The 14,392-nt window shown below is 41.9% G+C and overlaps 1 pseudogene; it reads right to left on the bottom strand.

The window, feature by feature from the left end:
• Positions 1 to 4,225: 4,225 nt before the first annotated feature.
• LOC112881019 lies at positions 4,226 to 10,762 on the bottom strand (annotated as a pseudogene).
• Between the last annotated feature and the right edge of the window lie 3,630 nt (positions 10,763 to 14,392).

Genomic DNA, 14,392 nt, shown 5'->3' on the forward strand with positions numbered 1-14,392 from the left:
GGGTGGATTTTTCGAACTGACGAGGCGTGCTTTGCTTTGCTACAGAGCGATCAGAGGATCGTATATGCCCCAAATTGTGGCTAGTTTTTTTGTGTTAACACGAATTGTGGCTAGTTTTAGAAGGGCAATCGTGGCATCGAGGTGTTTGGATGAGAACAATGTTTCTCTTTAATTTAGCTTAGTCTCGAATCGATGCAGAGACGTTTAATTGGTTATGTTCCTTATGATGGAACTCTATCCCTAAAAATTTAGCATTGTTTTATTCCTAAAATGAATTCTACAAAAATTATGAATGCTCCTCCTAAGTGTACTGCTCAAATCCGGAATTTTAGATTCCACCACAGGAAATCTAATCAATTAAATTAATGTGTATCCAGCTCCCTAGTAACCATTGACATCCATTAAAAAGATGATTTCATTTTTCGTATGACTACTAATGTAGCATCCAATACCGCAAACGATGGCAACTGCATAAGAATAAGAGCAAATCTGCAAACTACCCTATAGTTCGAATAGCTCTTATAAGATTAAGTTTTCTTAACCAGTTGTGGAAAAAAAACTACATTTTCAAGAACCACGTTCACAAAATTACATCGTGGCTATTGGTTTATGTCATAAATCTTATTTTGTTTGAGTAATAGGTACCCTATCATTCATAAATCTTAATTTATTTCATAAAACTACTGACTCTGTTCGAAATTCTAGGTCGTTTCAGTAAATGTAGATAAGCTTTATCTAGAAAAAATAAAATGACCTATGATTAGAAAGGGAAGGAGTGTACTTTCTTTATATCTCAAAAAATATAGTTTTGCTATATAAAATGGCAATAAGCATTAGTTTTTCGATAGGACATGGCAATAGGAACGTAGTTTTCTACACCTGATTCTCGAAAGTGTGACTTGGTGGTATAGGTTTCTTTAGATAGAAGTATAGTTTTATGAAGCGGGTTTTAAAAGTTTAACTTTTGTGTTTGTACGTCCAACTTTAATGTAGTTTTGTAAATTTTATTACTCTAACTAGTTACTAGCACAGTGCGACATGAATGTAGTTTAAGAAGCCTAATTCAATTTTTATTCAATAGTGTACTGAGTAAAGTATTAATTAAGTTAATATTCAAAATAAATTCTAAAAATATGTATAATGATAAACGTTACTGCTGTCTCGTAGCTTAGGTCGACACAAATCCAATGCAACGGCTTAGGGATGGGGACAGATGGAATAACAGCTCCGTTGGCCAGCGTTTTGTAGGGTCCGTCTGTCAGTCCATCAACACCCTACCTTCTCTTCCCCTCGTTTGTTGTCCCTTCTCTTCCCCGGCGCTTGTTCTTTGCCCGCACGAAGGAAATTGAGCTCCGGTTTGATTTGCTTGGCCGCCGCATCCATCGAATCCAGCTTCAATCGGAACGAATCGGAGCTGTCATCCGCTGAATCAAAGCCGGCTGCCCCCTCGCTGGTGAATCGAAACCTGCGGCCAAGTTTGGATACATTCATGTTTGGCAAAATAGATGTTTGAGTCACTCAACCTCAACTTTCAGTTTGGCCAATATAGTCCCTCAACTTTTATTTTGATCAAACTCATCAATTCATCCTTATGCTGATATTATACTCTATAATAATATAAGATTTATAAAAAATCCTCTTTACCCTTACCCTTATCTTATTCCCTTCTAAATTCATTTAAAAGCTGAACATTACAAGTGTTTAATTTGAAACATAGAATTTTATTTATCCATTCATCGTATTATATTGCAGACGTATGGAGAGTAAAATTAAATCTACTTATTGCATAATCACGTACCACCATATAAAATGTTGTGGAAAGTTGAGCGAAATAGTGACTCAAAACAATGAAAATTGAGCAGGCGAAAAATCAAGGGTAAAAAGAACCTTTTGCATTTATATCATGTTATTATAGGGTGTAATATCAGTACAATTACGAATTTGATCTAAAAAGTTAAGAGATTATATTAGTCAATTTAAAAGTTGAGAGACGAACCTGACCCTCGGGATAAGGATAAAGTTGAGAATCAAATTGCCTATTTTACCTTGATTTTTCCTCTTTCTTTCTTTATTTTATTGCTGCAGCTGACTTTTTAGCTTGGATCGACTCTCTAGTCTTCGTGGTTTCACCACCATCCAAGTTTGATGCAAAAGATAAAGAAATTAGTATTTTTTGTAGGCGGATGTAGCAATTTCTTGGCGTGTCTGCTAGCCTCTGCACTGCGGCCGTTGCCGCAGCGTGCTCCTGCCTCTGCTCGCCTTTGTGCAGCGCGCACCAGCCCTTCGCTTCGCGTTTGCATGCCCGCCGCTTGTCGGCCCTCCGCGCGACGCTCACCTCCTCGCCCCTCGCTGACCCTCTGCGCCGTTCTCGCTTGCCCATCGCGCGCCGCCTCAGCTCGCCTCCGCGCACGGTTGACCATTGCTCGCTCCGCGCGGCGCGCAACCAGCTGCTCGCCATTTTCCGCTTCCAGGCGTTGCGCCGCTCACCGCAGCCTTCGCACTTGGTATTGGCCATTGGGATCAGCCTCCTACCATGGCGGAGGGAGTCGGGATGCAGGCGAGTACGACCGGGGCGGGTATGACCGGGACGGGTGAAAGTAATATGGAAAAGTTCGGTTTACAATTCTAAAATTTTAATTTTTTTATCTTTAACTACGAAATCGGGTAATATAGACTATTCAACTGTTGAAGCTGGAAAATTTTGGTCTTATGGGTGGTTTCAAAAGTGGTTTTTCATTTTGTGAACATTAAAAATATTCAAATTTAAAGTAAAAAATTTATAAGTAATTCATTTTAAATAAAAAAATATGAAATAGGTATCAAAATTTTTCTAAAAGTTTAACCTTTCTATTGACACTCTACTTGTCAGTTATTCGGATTCAATTTTATGTTCATAATATTTAATATTTAGCTGCTTGTAATTATGCCTATTATTTTTAAATAAATAAGATTCAATAGAGCAATAATAGATAGGTTACATTTTTAGAAAAATTTTGATACTAGTTTCATATTTTTCTAATTAGAATTTATCTAATTTTGATAGTTGGATGGTTTATGTTATCTGGTTTTGTAGCTGAAGGTTGAAAATCAGATTTTTGTGATAGTTCGAGGGTATAAATCGGATGTTTCCCAAAAAAAATAATTGGTTTTCGGGGAGAAACATCCTCCAACTCGCTATTTCTATAGGTCTATCTTCAACCCACCTCACTCGATCCCGACAGGTGGGTCCAGCGTGAAGGGTACGGCGTGCCCAATATGAATGAGAAATATTTTTAATTATTTTTAATTTTTATAGTATAGATTAGCTACACTTTAAGCCCTTGTGTAGCCAATAACATAAGCATACCACTTTACCATGCCTTATCGGTTATCACTTGATTTCTTATTTTCGTGGAGAAATTTGATGGTTCGGGAAAATGTTTCCAAACAGTCAAATATTGAAATATAGCATTTTTAAATTTTTAGTCACTTAAATCAGTCACTCAAATGTGTTTGGGCATGGAACAGGAAAAAGACTTAGAAGCTATAGCTGGGATTATTACTGGAGTACTACTCCCTCCGTCCTAGTATAGGTGTAACCACCTCTGGTTTAAAAACCAAGGAATATATTTAATTCTCTATATCAACATTAGTATTACTGCATCGATGTACGTGTATATAGAGGCGCGCCGTATATTATAGGACTTGAGTAGAAAGTGGTTACGATTTATATATTAGGATGGAGAGAGTATCTTATTAAGTCATGCAACTTCACCAATTCTTCAATCAGTACGTTTTGATCAGATCATTGATTAGCTAGTAGGAAGAGAGAAGCAGATAATTCAAGTGCTTACTTCGTGAGGTTATCGTATAACATAGCAGCTGTAGGGATGTTCGGTTGATCTTTAGCATTACATTTACAGATTCGATAGGTAAAGGTCCATGTTTTCCATGCAACGCCCCGTTTCTTTTTTCTTTTCTTTTTCTTATAAGGAACGCCCCGGTATTTGGTTGGTTCTAGGATTGTGCTGTGCTTGGCTCGCCTGTATAAATGCGTGAGATGACAAGAGCATGAAATTGAAGAGAGCATGTGTATAAACCAATTTTAGTACCTTCTCGGCTTAACATTACCATTACTCAACCTTGTAACTTTCAGAACTACAAAAATGCAATGAGCACCACTGTGGTGAACATTTCCAATAAGTTAAAAGGTGTTTCATTTTGAACTCCTCGGCCTCTTGTTTTTCTATCTGGACTTAAGTTTCTTCTTGCCACCAACTCTCCCTGTTGCCTTTCGTTTCCGCTTCAAGGCTGTCTCATCTGCGTCCCCAGCCATCAGATGCTCATAGTCATCCAGGCTTGCAAATGGAGATCGACCACTCTTTCCACCATTTTTCCGCTTCTGCAGTGCCACCTTTTTCTTTGCATAGGAGGTACTATCATTATCAGCATCAACCATCTCCTCGTCACTAGAGTTGCCATCTAAATCACCCACATCCTCAAAGGCTTCAGCATCCAATACCCGTAAAACTAGCAATGTCATCATCATCGTTTTTTGAGCCACCATCCATAGAAGCACTATCTAAAATGTCATCCAACTCAACATCATTGTCATCTCTAAGTAAATCCTTTTTCTCATCAAATGCATTAGAGTCAAGGTCGTTATAGTCATATTCTCCATCCTCTGCCAACCCATCTCCCAGATCCTACATCTCATCTCCACTCTCGTCATTAGCATCATCTGCGTTATCAGCTAATAGCTCCCCAGTATCTTCATCAAGAACTGAACCCTTCTTCTTTGCCTTAGGCTTAATAGGACCAGACTTGTTCATATAGAAACGGTGGAAAACAATATCTTTAGGAGGTACTTCATTCTCTGCCAATTCTAGAATCTTCTCCGATGAGACGATGATTCATGTCAAGCTGCAGGAAAAGACATAGGTCAGCAATGGTTCAAAAAAGTGTTCGGCATTTATACAAAAAGGCAGTGATCAGATACATGCCTGGCACCCAGTTGAAGAAACAGATTGTACCTAATGCATTATTGTTATGTCGTACTGTGGACACATGACTGCTCTTTCTTTTGGACAATATCAGGAGGGGAAGGGATACTTCCTTGAAATTTTGCAAATGAAATGGTCCCTGATGAAACTTTGACCGCTATTTTCTACTAGAATATATTTATAAATCCAATACACACACATGAAAATATGAAATTATTTGTTAAGAAAAATCTACAGATTACAGATATATTTTTCAACATTTGAAACTTGATATTTTAAGCCAAAGTTTCATAAGTTTGAGCATATCTTTTCCAAAGTGTCAAATGTTACTGGAGGGAATACTAGACAGGTCATCTACAAATTCGGACCTAGTTTCAATATTGAAGGAACAACACAAACAAAACATTCAGAGTAAACGAAGTCAATCCAAGTAACGAAGGCTAACCTTTTTAGCTGGGGCAATTTGTGATCCACCATGCCATCTTCCTTCAGCGATGCGGTAACCTTTTGGTTTCTTTTCCATGAATTTGTCAAGGAAGGCAGGAAGTGGTAGGTCTGTCAGTGGATCACCACTAAACAATATTGTTGCTAGATAGCAATGTTCTGGCCATAGTAGAAACTGAAGGGTGCACATGTGAAGCCAATACTGTTAGCTCCCACCAACTGACACAATCTGCATTGCTGACAAAGCAAAAGGTACATATGATCAACTAACTCTTTGCAGTTGTAAAGAACATGAAGAAAAACAACAGCATACACTAACAAATAGACAAAATTCAAAGAATAGAAAACATCCATCCAATTCAACCAATAACGGAAACCAATATTACCCATATATTTTCAGGGGCATATGTGAGTAACAAATAAACATATTTCAAGCCTCAACATATATAGCAAAGAACTAATATGAACCATACAAAATAAATGAGATTAAATAGACAATACCAGTAAGAAGGCTCTCTGTGTCGTGGATCATATAATTCATGCAGTCTCGACGCCTTAGCTGATGCATTGTTTTCACCATTTTCATCCCTTTCTATCAATTCCATTTATTTTACACTATCGGAACCATCAGCGGCATCAATGTTGCATTTCTCATGAGAAGCTGATTTGTCAGTATATTTATCTAGCGCTGCCGAGGCAAGAGAAGAGTCCTTAGGACTCTCTACAATATCTTCAAAATGCTCATCACCATCATCAACAGATTCATTCTGGAGCACAATCGCCCTGAAGATTTAAATTAAAATTATATCATCCTGAAACATAATGGCATGTTTTGATTAACAACTGATGACATACCATAATGGCGACTTTGCCTTAAGGACCTCTGACAGAATGAAAAGACATCCACAAGCATATTGAGGAGGTCGTTGAAGAGCCACCTGCCCAGAGAAATTGCATCAGTAATAATTGTATAATCATAAATAGCATAGGCAAAAAAATTTGGTAGTCTACTGTTCCAATGACACCAAGATATCTTTTGCTGAGCGCTACCAGAATAACTATTGGTTTCTCAATTGTATGTAACACCAGTGATGGAGGAGGGCACTGCTTTGACTGACAACTGAGTCCAACAACTGTGGGAGTGGGACCCTGAAAGAAATCGGTGCTCGTAGCCTAAAAGGAGGAGGGGGTGAATTAGGCAATTCTAAAACTTTAATCTATATCTCAAGCTAGTTAGCACAAAACATATGCTAAAATATATTATCTAGATGTGCAACTAGGGTTCAACTAGTGTGAAAACCTCAAATGACCCGGGATGAGGCCTTATATAGGCTAGAGATCCACTCCTAGCCGTTACTTGCTTTTCTACCAAAAAGCTTAAAGCGTCGGTTAAACCGGTCATAGCCGTTGGTTTAACCGATCACTCTGAACTTGCATACTAGCCGTTGCTCTCCTATCTGCCACGCCTGCTTTTGCTTGCGTCATTGCACTGACGTATGCACCGACGCATCGTCGGTTCAACCGGTGCTGAAGACCTTCTTATCCCTTCAGCTCCAAAACCTCTTGGGCAAACTAAACGACCATTGCATCGACACTCTGTACCATAGCATTGTTCAACCGGTGCCTCTAGCACTTCTCCACTTGATCGCCATGCCTTCTCCTCATTGCACGGACACATCCCTTCTTATAGCGTCGGTTCAACCGGTGCTACTGTGGTTTATTCACTTGATCGCCATATCAACTCACCAAAGCACCAACCCGTTATAAGTTCATGCCATCAGTTTAACCGACTCATGTAATTATGCTGAATCTTGTCCAAATCATCTCGGCTGTCATTTGGACACCCCTAAAATATTCTCTGCATTTTCACTACAACTTGAACATCTTAACATCGATTTGGACCATCTTGTATATGGATTGGACTCCATCCATATGACCTAGAAATCTTACAAACTTGAGCTCACAAACTCGTTAGTCCCATTGACTATGTTGTCACACAATCACCAAAATCACAATCATGACCTAATAGGGCCATGTTTCTCACAGACCTAGGTAGTGAGCACCAAATGAAGTCTTTAAATTGCAAAGACCAGAACAAGCAAGGCATGAAAATGATCTGTAACTACTCTTCCTGTTCATCTTCATCCTCTGCCAAATTCCTCACGTCATGGCACCTCGTGCCAGTGGCCACAGGAGTTGTATGATTGTATCCTGTCCGGTTTGCGGCCACATATTGGCAAATGATTCTAGTCTGTGGCTTTGGAGAAGGTAATTCTTTAAAGCTCCTGCCACCCGTTTTCCTACCTTTTGGATTGGATTTGATGTGGAGAGCATTAGGTAGAAACCTTATCATCCTCAATCACAGAGCAGAGAGCACCACCATACCAGATTGTGGTTCTAGTTGCAGAGGTAAACTAAGGTTCTGAGAATTGACTACTAGAATAGGCTGATTTGTTTCTGTTTCAGATTTTGTGGACAGAATGCTAAAGCAGAAGCTAAAACAAACACCGAGTAGTATAAAAACAATCCATTTCAAAGTATAAAATGTATTATTGTAAAAAGAATGCCATAAAACCATGAAGCAAGTAGAGCACAAATTGGGTTCTTGTGGGAGTGTGCATGTGTATATCGGGGCTACAACTGCTAGCTGGGATGTGGAACAAGAATAGAACTTCCCCATCTATATCCCCTAATATGTGAATTCCCCATAAATTTGCAGGTTAAAATTCCACATTGCCCTCAGTAATTGGTGATGAAGAAGATGTTGATCATAGAATCAAAGCAACATGGATGCGATGGCACCAAGCATATCACATCCTTTGTGGCAACAAAAAAAGGTGCCACAAAAGCTAAGAGGTGAGTTCTATAGACTATAGTACAACGACTATATTTGGTATTGAGCATACTAGTATGGCGCAAAATGTTATCCTACTAAATGGTGGCACATCTAATAGTTACATATAATGCAATGGATTTGTTGTAGTGAATGTGTGATCATACAAGACAGGATTCAATTCAACATGATGGTATAAATTATCAAAAGTGGCTCTGCACAAGATCAGTAGTTAGCAAAATAGTATTTTAGGTTTTGAAGAGTTTAAAAGCATTCAGAATATTTTCTTCCCTATTTTCTCTGGCCCGTAGGTTCTATCATTTACATTTCAGATATTGATGATGCAAAGCACCTAACTGTATCTGCAAGCGATAAACTCAGCTACTCCAAGATGGGTATTTACATTGGCATATCATGTTGTCATGTGAGTTTTTTACTTCTCCTGTGGTATGACTAAGAAAATGTATCTAGCTTTTTAAACTGGTCATGTGTTTGAGTACCATTGGCTGACCTTTAGCTGCAAGCGATGTCAAGAACCAAGAATATGTATGGTATGGGCTTATAAGTTCACAGATCTTAGTGCTTTTTTGTAAGTATCCGATGCCAAATGCCTATCGAGAGAGCTCAACTGCTTTTAGACGGTAACTTTGCTATCAAACTAATAGTCATTTCTCTATCTATCTCTACACGGAATTGTACAGTAGAGATTTTCCAACAAACTGATTCTCATATGTTATGGCAACCTCAAACTACGCACCATACATTTTGCAACTTGCAGAAGATGACTTAGATGGTAAGAGCCCGATCATCCCATTGCCAAGCAATAAGGATAGATTTTGAGTTCAGAAAGACTACCCATGATAAAGATATTTTCTTTGTAATACTTTCTATTGTCCTCTATTTATCTTGTCTATCCATTTTCACCACTGAATCCAAAAGAGGAATGAAGAAAATGAAATAATTATACCATGAGAGACCTCAATTTTTGAGTTGGGAGTACTAAGCAAAATAGCCACCCAATAAGACGTTTAACTGGAATAAATGGTTGGAACTTGGAACAGAACTCTCAGAGAAGAGAAAGAAAATAAAAACATAGCTGCTTGCCTGCTCCTAAATGAGCAACTGATATTACCTTGTAATATAGGAGATATACTTGCTCTAAGGTTGGTTCTATGCTTGTGCTTGTTTGGTAAACCATCACTCTTCATTAATTTGATTCTATTTCAGATTAATGTCCACTACCAGACTCAAAAACAATCCCAAGTAAACTATTTATTCGGTGATGTCCAATATCTACGCTTGTACTTATAAGGTAAACCAGCGTTCTTCCTTAATTTGGTTCTATTTCATATCAATATTCATTGTGGACTCAAAACCAATCCCAAGTAAACCATTTACTTAGTAACGTCCAAGAAAATAGAATATATCACTATAATGAACTTACTGCATCAATTTTCTCTTGCTCTTGTCCTTCTCTTTGAAATAACTCTCCTCTGAATCCCTCTCTGTCAACACAAAAACACAGAAAATCAAAACCTAGCAAAGATTTATTTAACATAATATAGTGCATACAGAGCTAGCAGAATTCGTTAACCTACAGTATCTTAGATTACCAAATTACATTAACAAAATTGAAGAACTCAGAAATTTCACTCAGCTTTGTTCCAATTGCAGTGTTGCCGTGCTTCTCCTTCTCTTTTTGTTTCTGTCATCGTCCTCCTCCCTCGCTTCTCGGCCGCTCCTTCTAATCTTATTGGGTCACCTCTTCCTCCCTTGAACCAACCAAGAGAATAAGATTAAAATTCTATAGCAAAGCAATCAGATTGGCTAAACCCGAGAGGGCCGGACAAAAAACATCTTCAGATACTAGTTCTAGAACCTACCCTCGTGGCCCATCGTATGAACCAAATCACAAATGGAATGTTAATAACATAATCACATGTCTCACCATTGAATTTGCAGGCTGGCTTTGCGACGATGTGCATGTCAGCTTGCAAATTCTATCCAGCCATAAGGAGCGAGGCAACCGTCGCCTAGCAGCCTCCTCCGGCAGTGGCAGCGGGCTGCCAGGAGACGGAGCCACCGCCGCTCCTCGGGGCAGCGCGTCCCGTCGTGCCGTGGGTCGTGGGAGCATACGCCGCCAGCGCACACCGCTACCAGCTTAGGCCGCGGGCATTGCCTCCGCTCCTCAGAGGAGCACGCCCGTGGCTCTACCGCATGTGCAAGTTATACGGAGGAGCAGGTGGGATCCGCTCCGCATCCCCGCGCTGTCGGCGGAGGATGAGGCGGCAGTGGAGGTGATGACGGCGCAGTCAACGTGAATGCCGAAGCACGCATAGGCACCGACGTCGGTGGCAGCGCAGCAGCCGGAGACGCCTCGGGCAGAGGAGACGAAAAGAGCGCGGTGGTCGGTGGCAAGGAGCCCAAGATCCCGGCAGCGGTGCTCGGTGCGCTCGTTGGTCCTGTCGCCACCTCCATGGAGAGATGCGCGGTGGGCCCTCATCGGCGGGCAGTGGACGACGCCGGGGAGCGAGGGCTGGCCGCGGATGGGGGGAAAGAGACCCCTCGCAAGGGCAGCTGAGGGTTGGGGAAGAGAGGCGCGGGCCTTCGTCGGCTACGCGTCGGGCCTTCGTTGACGAGCAAGGGAAGAGATACGCTGCAAGCAGTGGGCAAGCGGGTACGGTGGTGGCAGCAAGGCCGGTTCCAGGGTGGCGTCTGGGGCAAGCACGCCGGCAGCGATGAGGGTGGGGGGAGGGCGACGGTAGCAAGGAGCGACGACAGCAGCGGGAGGGGGAGAGAGCGCCGCGGGTTGGGCCTAAGCTGCCGGAGGCGAGAGAGGCGGCGGCGAGCGTGAGGAGGAGGCGAGAGTGCTGACTTGCGTTTTTTTTACGAGGTATGGGGCGGCGGGGAGGTAGAACCACAGGGAGGCAGAGCCACGGGGTGCGATGTGGACACCGCAGTCTTATTAGTAGTAGAGATTTATCTAAGAGAATAATTTTTTAGTGCGACCTTGACCTCTCAATCCCGTCTGCCAACTACAAACTTCACCCGTTCGATCGTCTCTCCCTGTGCAATCAACGCCTCCCACCCGACCCGCGCTCGCCTCCCTAGTCCCTACCCTGACGCCCTCCTTCTCGCAACGGCTAGTCGCCCTCCCCTCGCTCTCCACGTCCGACGGTTCCCTACCTGCTTGCCCGATCCACACCCGCCCGCTCACCGGCCCTGCCGCCGTGCTCTTCCCGACGCCACAATGACTCCGCCGTCGCCACGCCGGGCCATCCCGCCGTGCCGCCCCTGCCTTCACCTCGATCCGCCCCCGCGCTCGCTCCAGGCTGGGCCCTCCGCCGTCCGGCCGCGCCGCTGCCATCGCGCCGTCCCAACATTGCCCCCATCTAGATTACAACCTCCGCCATCCCGCCGCATCTCCGCTCTCCAATCGCCGTAATAGACGGATCAGCGCATCTCATCGGCTCGGGCCGCACAAACCGAAGCCACCACCGCGCCTCTCGCCTGCGCTGCTGCGCAGCACAACCTCCTCTCTCGGCGGCATCGCGAGGGCACACCGAGGCTCGCGGAACGTCACGCGGCTGCGCCACTCGTCTACCCTCCGCCCCCTCCGATCCTCACTCCTTGGCATCAGGAGGGCACGCCGAGGCACCGGAGGTGCGAGAGTAGAATAAAAAATCGGCCACCCAATCCATTTGCAAGGAGTCCGCCACTCCCTTGGCTGCGTGCAGGGGACGTCGTCGCCGAGGCATGGCCACGGCCACTCCAGCAGGTAGCGGACCAGCATGGCGCAGGCGTGCAGTGCAAAGATGTCATCCGCCGCAACAGTAACAATCAGCCCCCTGCTGGACGATATGATGATCCTGGACTTCGTCGCCAGCCCTGCTGCCAGAGAAGCTCAACCCCGTGTCTCAATGTTCATTTAAGGTATGAAGCTCAACCCCGTGTCTCAATGTTCATTTAAGGTATGTTATGTTTTAAATATGTTTGCCGATTTGGGAATAATTTACTCCTTGTGGTTGTGATCTTCTAATTAAATTTTGGCATGGCAGATCGTGCAATAGATAAGAATCGCATGCCTTGATTAATGGTAGAAAATTTGATCCATTACGTAGTCAAATAGCAACACATGCACTCATCAGACTGTTTGGGCACTATGAATAAGTACTATTTGTTAGAATGTCAACATATTCAAATGGGTAACCATGTATACAAAATTGTGCTGCATATTTAAATAGGTATCCATGCTGAAAATTGCTGTGAAATACTAATTCTGCTGCATAGTCAAATAGGTATCCAACTATCCTTGCTAAAACTTGCTATGAAATACTGCAGGTCACCAAAGCTTGACGTTTCAGACAATCAAAAGCAGCAGCAAGCACGTCAATAAATATTGACCGGAGGGAGTAATCAAAACATTTCAAATCAGATTGTTAATCATTCTTTACACCCACCTTGCTTCAAGAATTCTATCTGGAAATAATAGTAAAAGAAAGGATTATACAACGGATTTTGATCAGGTAGCAAAGAATCTCTTTTCAGGTGAGCATGCGCTTTCATATTGGACTGTAGTTTACAAAAAGTACCCCATTGTGTGTGGTGTTCTTAGATTGGAGACTTCAGTTATGTGTGCTAGAACTGGACTCGAGTTAAAAACATAATGTTGGCGCTTGGTGACTGCAGACTTAATATTCATACTTTCTTCACCACATAAAGGAATACATATTTTATGATTTACCAAATGATAAAACCAAAAGAAAATGCTTCTTTCAGTTTTTTCCATTTAGTTATATCTACTGGTTCTCAATGTGCAGTCATGTCTGATAATCATAATGAAATGTTTCATAGAGCATAGTCCTTTCAAACTGGAATATTAACTCTTTTAAGTTTCCATGAATTCTCTGCCTCGCATTTTGTTTTGCCTTCTGATGAAAATGGTTCATGTCGATGATGTACATTTCACTTGCGGAGGAATACTACAGCGATAGAAAGTTTGCAGAGATGCTACCAACCATATGGTGATGCACAAGAATTTGCATATCACTGCTTGTCGGTTCTTAATTAATGCAGTCTCAGAGCAGCATGTATACTTCATCACATTGTGTGGTTGAACTATTGACTTTTATTCTGAATATGAAAGGTTTTATTCCTCCATGAGATTCAATTTCTCTCAACCATACACCTGACAAATTGTTGCAGCATATGAAACTCCTTTTTTTTGGCACACGTGTAGTCCTTGAACCTTATACAGAGCCGCCTTCTACTGGTTTCTTTCATGTGCTTCATTGCTATGATTGGTGATGTGTAGATTCAGAGAGTCAAGCACTTCGTGGATGGCTATGAGTTTCTGATCCACAACAAAACTGAACGCTCATGAAGGTATATATACTACTTGCCTGCTAATATGAATTCTCTAGATTGTTCATTTTTTTTTATAGGGAGCTGAAAGTCTGAAATGTCCATCAACATACATACCTCGCCTGTATCATCAATTATTCCATTTTCTTATCTTGGTGGCACACAAAGGTACGATGAGCTTATTGTACGTTTGTGTTTCCTTCTATTACGTTTCTGGTTGCCTAATGCATGCCCATAACTTGTTTTTGTTATGTAAGTATTTAAATTAATTCTGCGAATCTTCCCTTCTGTGTGAGGACTATGTGTTGGTAAGCCAATTTGTGGAGTCCAGATCACATTTCAAGAGAGGTCTAGGCAACCATGCTCTGGCAGCAGCTCTAAGAACATTCCTACTGGTACAACTCTGCTTGTAGAACGAAAATTTGAATAATGCTTCTATGCTCTTTTGCCAGGTAAGTTGTACGGTTGTTTCTACTTTTATTAGGAGGACGCTGAGTGGTTGCAAATCATGCCCTCAATCTACTCTTCTGTTTGAAAAAGTGATAGAACCAGAAAGAATATAAAAATAATTGTATCATGTGCTAGAGTTCAGTTATACTGTGACACAGATTCTTTTTTGAGTTGTGTGTATTCTCACTGAGATAATCCATTGATAAGACACCAACCTTCTTAAGTCACTAATTATTATCACCAGGGATGTCAGTATAGCTGTATTGGTGCTTATCAGTAAATTTCGGGGGTGATCTACATCAGTGTAGCCATATTGGTG

This window comes from Panicum hallii, chromosome 2, assembly GCF_002211085.1.
Source record: "Panicum hallii strain FIL2 chromosome 2, PHallii_v3.1, whole genome shotgun sequence".
NCBI classification, from domain to species: domain Eukaryota; kingdom Viridiplantae; phylum Streptophyta; class Magnoliopsida; order Poales; family Poaceae; genus Panicum; species Panicum hallii.